Source organism: Budorcas taxicolor, chromosome 11, assembly GCF_023091745.1.
Source record: "Budorcas taxicolor isolate Tak-1 chromosome 11, Takin1.1, whole genome shotgun sequence".
Taxonomy (NCBI): Eukaryota; Metazoa; Chordata; class Mammalia; order Artiodactyla; family Bovidae; genus Budorcas; species Budorcas taxicolor.
The window spans coordinates 145,706,546-145,714,839 of record NC_068920.1 but is presented as its reverse complement, the minus strand read 5'-3'; positions in this window follow the sequence as shown (position 1 = coordinate 145,714,839).

Here is an 8,294-nt window from a genome sequence, read left to right as displayed (position 1 = left end):
TTATATTACCTCTGCAGTCCATGGCTACCCCACAGTGTCTCTGATGGACATATCCTCATATGAGAATTGTGGAAAAAGGAGGGTATATAAAACATGGCCAAGGAGAAATGGTGGGAGTAAGGACCATTCCCCATTAGTTTTCTATGTCATAGAAACTTAAGCAGAGAAAAAGTTCTTGGGGATGATTTAGTGAAAATTTCTCATCTCACAGGGGAAGGAAGCAAGACCAGAGAGGCTAAGTGACTTGCCTAAGATAAAAATAATGGTGTCTATGATTAAAAAATGGGCAGAAGAACCGAACAGGCATTTTTCCAAAGAGGAAATGCAGATGACCAATAGGCATATGAAAAGATGCTTAATATACTAATCATCAGGAAAAAAATCAAAACCACAATAAGATATAACCTCACATCTGTCAGAATGGTTGTCATCAAAAAAGAACACAAGTTAGAAATGTTGGTGAGAATGTGCAGAAATGAGAACCCTCATACACTGTTGGTGGGAATATAAATTGGTGCGGCCACTGTGGGAAGCAATATGGAAGTTTTTCAAATAACTAAAAATAGAACTACCATGTGACCCAGCAATTCCACTCCCAGATATAACCAAAAAGAACAAACACATTGACTCTCAAAGGTACGAGCCTCCCAGTGTTCATAACAGCACTATTTACAATTGCAAGATGTGGAAGCAGCCTAAGGGTCCATCAATAGATGAATGGATGAAGATGTAGTGTACACACACACACACACATATACACACACAATGGAATATTACTCAGGCATAAAAAAGGATGAAATCTTGCCACTTGCAGTAACATGGATGGCTTTACAGGGTATTAAGCTAAGTTAAATAAGTTAGACAAAGACAAATACTGTATGATATCAGTTATATGTAAAATCTAAAAAATACGACAAACTAGTGACTAAAAAGAAGCAGATTCACAGATATAGAGAGCAAACTAGTGATTACTGGTGGTGAGAGGGAAGGGGGAAGGGGAAATAAAAGGGTTGGGGGGGGAAGCGTTATTATGGGATGACATGAAATCATGTGCATGAAATTCTGAAAACTCTAAAGCACTCTAGAATTTTAAGAAACTTTTATTCAATAATCACCATAAAAAAGATGTTTTCTGGTCTTCTGCTTTCCAGATCAGTACCTTTTTTAGGGAGGTGATGTGGTGTCAGGACAAACATGTAGCAGGAGAGGATTGTTCTAGAGATGGAAGGATGCTGAAAGGGGAGAGGTGGGATGGAAGGAGGCACAGGCAGTCCTGGGCTGGAGTGAGTTCTGCAGCCCTCATCAGACTTGCTGGCAAACATCTTAACCTGTAGGATACTCAGTTTCTGTATTTGTAAACTGAGGGTAAACCTACCTGCAGTTCTGCTGTATTAGAGATAAAGGACGTCCAGTTTCTGCTGCGTTGAATCCATCTTCAATGATAGTACAAACTTCTTAATTTCACAAGGGCTGTCTCTAACCAAGTCTCAAAGCTCCCTACTCCAGAGACTAAAAATGGGTCTCAAATGACATCAAATGGAACAAAGAGCCGGGCGCTGACTCTTTGTTCTGAGGTTTTGTTCAGAACTCGACAAGCCTTCCTGAGAGCTCCCGGGAAGTTGCTGGCCCACGAAAGCTTTCATTGGTCCAGATGCACGGATTCAGTCTCTCCACTTAGCAACAGTATTTGCCTCCTGCTTCAGAAAAGGAAACAAAAAAGTAAGCCTGCAGTTAAATACACCCACAAGGGCAAATCCCCATGAAAGCCTGTCAAAAAAGAGCTGTGGGAAAGATGAGCTATAGCTCTACGCCTGGGTGAACTCCAATGAGGTAGCCACAAAGGGGAGGGAGGGTGGGCACACAGGCTTGTCAATTCCAGCCCCCCAAGGGTTTCAGCTCTTCCCTCCTCCTAACTCCCGCTGCCCCACCGCTGCCCTCACTGTCATTGTTTCAGAACTATTTTAACTGCTTCCTAATTCATCCCCCTGTCCTTCCATCTACAAGGCATTCTATACTATCACTGTCAAATTAAACAGCTGCCTTTTAGGGGGTGGCTGTTGACCTCACATGGCAGGAGAACTCTTTCTAAAGTGCGGATCTGATATCATCACTCCTCTGCTTAAAATCAGTCTGTGTACTTTGTCTGTATTATGCTCTAGGTTAATATTTTCCTCTGCTGCTGCTGCTAAGCCGCTTCAGTCGTGTCCAACTCTGTGCGACCCCATAGACGGCAGCCCACCAGGCTCCCCCATCCCTGGGATTCTCCAGGCAAGCACACTGGGGTGGGTTGCCATTTCCTTCTCCAGTGCATGAAAGTGGAAATTGAAAGTGAAGTCGCTCAGTCGTGTCCGACTCTTAGCGACCCCATGGACTATAGCCTTCCAGGCTCCTCCTTCCATGGGATTTTTCCAGGCAAGAGTGCTGGAGTGGGGTGCCATTGCCTTCTCCGGTTTTCCTCTGGGCACTGGTCATTTGCCTGCCTGGCTGTCTCCAGGAGGAGACAGACTTTTGGAGGGAGGACAGGGTTGGGTTGTGGGGACTCAGGGGTCCCTACCATCTTATCAGAGCCATTCTATGCATCGTTTTCGCTGGTGCAGTCACACTAATCTTCCTTCGATTCCTCAAAAGCCTTCCCTCACTGCTCAGTCTTCTCACATATTGTTTTCTTTGCAAGATCATTATCTCTTTGATGCTTCCCCTAGCAAGTGTTTCTTCCTTATTTTACACCTTCTTGCCCCAGAAAGCGTTCCCTGCACCCCTAGATGCTGCTAGCACCCCAGCCTCATCCCCTTGTGTTGTCTGACGGGCCCACAATGTGGACTGATGCCCTTAGTAATCTTTTACCACCGGTAGGTATATTACATAAATAGCATTTGGAAAAAATGTTGTCTTTGCCATGTTGACTTTGAAATGTAAGTACTAAAGCAAAACATGACAACCCAAAATATAGAGGTAATATTTTGCCTTAAATCTTCAAAGCATACCTTACAATGGATTTTCGTTTAATTTGGCATTATCAGATTATTGATGAGTTTAGCAACTTTTTCCTTCTACCAGATTTTAGGATGAATGATACTAGTGTTCTTTGTAGGTCTTGAGTATTATAGATGTATATTAGTTTCATTTCGGGAAAAGAATATTCATTTTATTAATTGTGTTATGAATTGTGCTATTGTAAAAGCCATTTATATTAATTGTGTTGGAAGGAGAAATACAATCAGTAAACTTAAACTTTTTGTTTTATTAGGTAGTTACATATTTTTATAATAAAAAAAATAAATTACAATACCTTCCCCTAAAAGAAAAGAAAGCTGCCAAATATTAGAGAATAACCACATTGGTTTCAGTTCAAAACAGTTCAAAAACATCACTAGACCTTTGAGAAATTTTACTTGATGAAAATTAAGCAGAAAAAACTTAATTTTTTGAAGAGTTTCATTTGTATGACTCCAAATTCAAAAGGTACCAAAGAGTAAACAAGAATGTTCCTTCCACGCCTGTCTCTCAGTAGTAAAGTCGTCTCTTTGAGGCTATTGCACTGGTTTTGTATGGATTCTTGCAGAGATATTTTATGCATAAATAGACATCTATGTTTCTTCCCTGACTCTTGTTTTAAATCATACTATTTCTCAATTTTTTTGAGCCTACCAAAATATCTTGCAGACTGTTTCCTAACAGCCCAATGAAAGTTTTCCTTACTCTTTTTTTTTTTTTTTATGTCTACAGAGTATTATATGTGTATATGTGCTATAAATCACCCAAGCCTTTCTCTGAGTCGAAACAGTTGGGTTATTTCCAATACTTTCCAACCATAAACAACACCGAATACAGAACAACCTCATTCAGCCTTTCTTTCACATAGGTGGGATAATCTAAAAGATAAATACTTAGCAGTGAATGATGAGGCCAGAGGTGATTTTGATAGATAGTCAAATTACCCTGCAAAGAAGCTGAATCAATTTACCTCCCCTTTAGCAAGAGCTAAGGTGGGAAAATATGACAAATCAATTTTCGCTTGGCCTTTAAGAAGCAGCATTGCTTCCTCTGTCTTAATACATTACTTCAACAAAAGCATCATTATTCTTCAGGATAGTAAGAAACTACATCAAGAGGCTATCAACTGCTAGCACACTAATGTTTCTTTGCAGACGCTGTCAAAGTTTTTCCAGTCATTTTGACTAAAAGGCTGACATGTCGGTGAGATATACATATGAATTTGGGAGCACATCCCAATAATCCAGGTCTGCTGAACATTGGTCTGCTATAGAGGCTTCCCTGCTGGCTCAGATGATAAAGAATCTGCCATTACAGATTTGCTATGCAGGAGACCTGGTCTCCATCCCTGGGTCGGGAAGATCCCCTGGAGAGGGAATGGCTACCCACTCCAGCATTCTTGCCTGGAGAATTCCATGGTTACACTATTACATTCCTGGAGGAATGAACTCCCAAGAGGAGTTTTTTGGGGGAAAAAGACAATGTGTGTTGTTAGTTGCTCAGTTGTGTCCAACTCCTTGCAACCCCATGGACTATAGCCCGCCAGGCTCCTCTGTCCATGGGATTCTTCAGGCAAGAATACCGGAGCAGGTAGTCCTGCCCTCCTCCAGGGGATCTTCCCGACCCAGGGACTGAACGCAGGTCTCTTGCATTGCAGGTGGATTCTTTACCATCTGAGCCACCAGGGAAGCCCAGGTTAAATGTGATGGCTATGGTGTTGTTGACATTCTTTGCATTTATTCAGTCTTACATAATTTTGTTCTGTAAATGCCATTTGGGATTATGAAGGTGGTCCTTAAATCTTGTTGCACAATTGGCAGGTGATTTATTTCTATACATATTATCAGACAAAGGATCTTCTCCATCAAACTTTTATATAATTTTATCCTTTCTGGTTATGAAGGGTCAGTGTTACATTGCTAGTGTGTGCTATGTTGCAGCCCGATTATTAGGGTCCCATGAAAGTGGAACTACATTTTATTTCACCTGAATTTTTCTATACAAATTCAATTTAGTTTGTTTGCTGATGTGTTACTGTTAAATGTGTTCGACTCAAAAGTTCACCTCCCATGCACTATCGCTATGAAATACACCGGTTACACCAAATTTGTTCTGCCCCTCTGTTTCTTTTCCCTTGTTTATCTGATATTTAGTACCAGAGTGCTAGCTGCCCTATTACAAGCAGGGCTACCCTTTGCTGACATGTAGTGCCTTGACATTCCACCAGATGGAGCACTTTCACCTTAGGGAGAGCAGTGAGTAGGATCTCTGAATTTGGGGTGGTCTAGAAGGCCCTTGGACTGCAAGGAGATCCAACCAGTCCATTCTGAAGGAGATCAGCCCTGGGATTTCTTTGGAGGGAATGATGCTAAAGCTGAAACTCCAGTACTTTGGCCACCTCATGTGAAGAGTTGAATCATTGGAAAAGACTCTGATGCTGGGAGGGATTGGGGGCAGGAGAAGGGGACGACAGAGGATGAGATAGCTGGATGGTATCACTGACTCGATGGACGTGAGTCTGAGTGAACTCCGGGAGTTGGTGATGGACAGGGAGGCCTGATGTGCTGCGATTCATGGGGTCGCAAAGAGTTGGACACGACTGAGCAACTGAACTGAACTGAACTGAGAAGGCAATGGCAACCCACTCCAGTACTCTTGCCTGGAAAATCCCATGGATGGAGGTGCCTGGTAGGCTGCAGTCCATGGGGTTGCTAAGAGTTGGACATAACTGAGTGGCTTCACTTTCACTTTTCACTTTCATGCATTGGAGAAGGAAATGGCAACCCACTACAATATTTTTGCCTGGAGAATCCCAGAGATGGGGGAGCCTGGTGGGTTGCCATCTCTGGGATCGCACAGAGTCGGACACGACTGAAGTGACTTAGCAGCAGCAGCAGCAGCAGCATGTCCACCTCACATGCAAGCAAAGTAATGTTCAAAATTCTCCAAGCCAGGCTTCAACAGTATGTGAACCGTGAACTTCCAGATGTTCAAGCTGGATTTAGAAAAGGCTGAGGAACCAGAGATCAAATTGCCAACATCCATTGGATCATTGAAAAAGCAAGAGAGTTCCAGAAAAACATCTACTTCTGCTTTATTGACTACTCCAAAGCCTCTGACTGTGTGGATCACAACAAACTGTGGAAAATTCTGAAGGAGATGGGAATACCAGACCACCTGACCTGCCTCCCGAGATATCTGTATGCAGGTCAAGAAGCAACAGTTAGAACCACTCATGGAAAAACAGACTGGTTCCAAATCGGGAAATGAGTATGTCAAGGCTGTATATTGTCACTCTGCTTATTTAACTTATATGCAGAGTACATCATATGAAATGCTGGGCTGGATGAAGCACAAGCTAGAATCAAGATTGCTGGGAGAAATATCAATAACTTCAGATATGCAGATGATACCACCCTTATGGCAGAAAGTGAAGAAGAACTAAAGAGCCTCCTGATGAAGGTGAAAGAGGAGAGTGAAAAAGCTGGCTTAAAACTCAACATTCAGAAAACTAAGATCATGGCATAGGGTCCCATCACTTCACGGCAAATAGATGGGGAAACAATGGAAACAGTAACAGACTATTTTCTTGGGGCTGCAAAATCACTGCAGATGGTGACTGTAGCCATGAAATTAAAAGACACTTGCTCCTTGGAAGAAAAGCTATGACCAGTCTAGACAGCATATTAAAAAGCAGAGACATTACTTTGCCAACAAAGGTCAGTCTAGTCAAAGCTATGGTTTTTCCAGTAGTCATGTATGGATGTGAGAGTTGGACTATAAAGAAAGCTGAGCACCAAAGAATTGATACTTCTGAACTATGATGTTAGAGAAGACTCTTGAGAGTCCCTTGGACTGCAAGGAGATTCAACCAGTCAATTCTAAAGGAAATCAGTCCTGAATATTCATTGGAAGGACTGATGCTGAAGCTGACACTTCAATAGTTTGTCTATCTGATGGGAAGAACTGACTCATTGGAAAAGACCCTGATGCTGGGAAAAATTGAAGGCAGGAGGAGAAGGGGACTACAGAAGATCAGATGGTTGGATAGCATTACTGACTCGATGGACATGAGTTTGAGCAAGCTGTGGGAGTTGGTGATGGACAGGGAAGCCTGGCATGCTTCAGTCCATGGGGTCCCAAAGAACTGGACATGACTGGGAGACTGAACAACAACAATAATATTCCTGGTAAAATGGAGGTGGAGAGTGTGGGATGCAGCTGGAGTCTGAAGTTTCAAATGAGCAAGTACCACATCGAGGTCTCAGATGCATCACTGGTCCAGGTGAAGTTCAGCATCTCTGTGAGAACCACCTGTAGAAACAAGTCAAATCCTACTGTTAGGGGCTGAATTGCATTCCCCATTCCTGCCTCCTTCCAAATTCACACACTGAGGTCCTAAACCCCAGTACTTTAGAATGTGACCTTATTTGGAGAGAAGGTTTTTGCTGAGACGATCACACTAAAACAAGGTCACTAAGGTGGGCCCTAAGCCAATATGATTGGTGTCCTTATAAGAAGGACATTTTGGACACTGACATACCTAGAGGGAAGACAGCCATGGGAGTCAGAGAGAAAGGCCTGGAACAGATCCTTCTCGCACCACCCTCAGAAAGAACCAACCCCACTGACACCTGGGTTTTGGGTTTCTAGCCTCCAGAGCTGTGGACCATATATTTCTGTTGTTTAAGCCTCTCAGCTTGTAGTATTTTTGTTATGGCAGCTCAAGAAAACCAACATACCCCCCCTCCTCACATTTTGGGAGAATTTAAGTGAGCTGAGTTTAAGCATTTAATAGGCTAGAGAAGTATTTGCTCCACAGAAAGTGAGAGCTAACAATGTAAACTGAATTATACTTTACAGATATTTATCAAAAGTGAATAAACTTGATGTACAGAAAGCCATGCAGAAATCCTCTTCATATGGAAACAAGCGGTAAGCTAACAATAAGTAACTCTATATTGCTTGATGCACACAAATGGGAGCTGCTAAAGGCTCCAGCCAACTCTTACTCTGTGGCATTTTAACCATGCTGCTGTGATAGAGGTGAAAAGAGGAAACTGTGCTTAGGCAGGAAATTAAGGAGATTGTGTATATATTCGTATGTGTGATGAGATAGTTGGATGGCATCACTGACTTAATGGACATGAGTTTGAGTAAGCTCCAGGAGTTGGTGATGGACAGGGAGGCCTGGCATGCTGCAGTCCATGGGGTCGCAAAGAGTCGGACACGACTGAGTGACTGAACTGAACTGAACTGAACTAAGATAAGCAAATATACATATCTATGAAAACCCATGA